This window comes from Penaeus monodon, chromosome 24, assembly GCF_015228065.2.
Source record: "Penaeus monodon isolate SGIC_2016 chromosome 24, NSTDA_Pmon_1, whole genome shotgun sequence".
NCBI lineage: Eukaryota > Metazoa > Arthropoda > Malacostraca > Decapoda > Penaeidae > Penaeus > Penaeus monodon.
Window position 1 is genome coordinate 37,729,022 of NC_051409.1, and position 243 is coordinate 37,729,264.

Genomic DNA, 243 nt, shown 5'->3' on the forward strand with positions numbered 1-243 from the left:
AAGACGGAATGAGAGGATTTTCCAAATCACTTTCAGGGAAAAAGGAATATGACATTTCGAACACAAACAAACAAAGAGAATATGAAGATGAATGCAAAGAGAAAGAAAGAATACAGAATAATGAGGAGACTGACTGTAAAACACACACCGGGAAAAGGAAACGACATTTCATAAAGGAAATGCATTAAAATCGAGAGGGAATTGGGAGAAAACCCAGGAAGATGATGACACGAATGGTTGAAA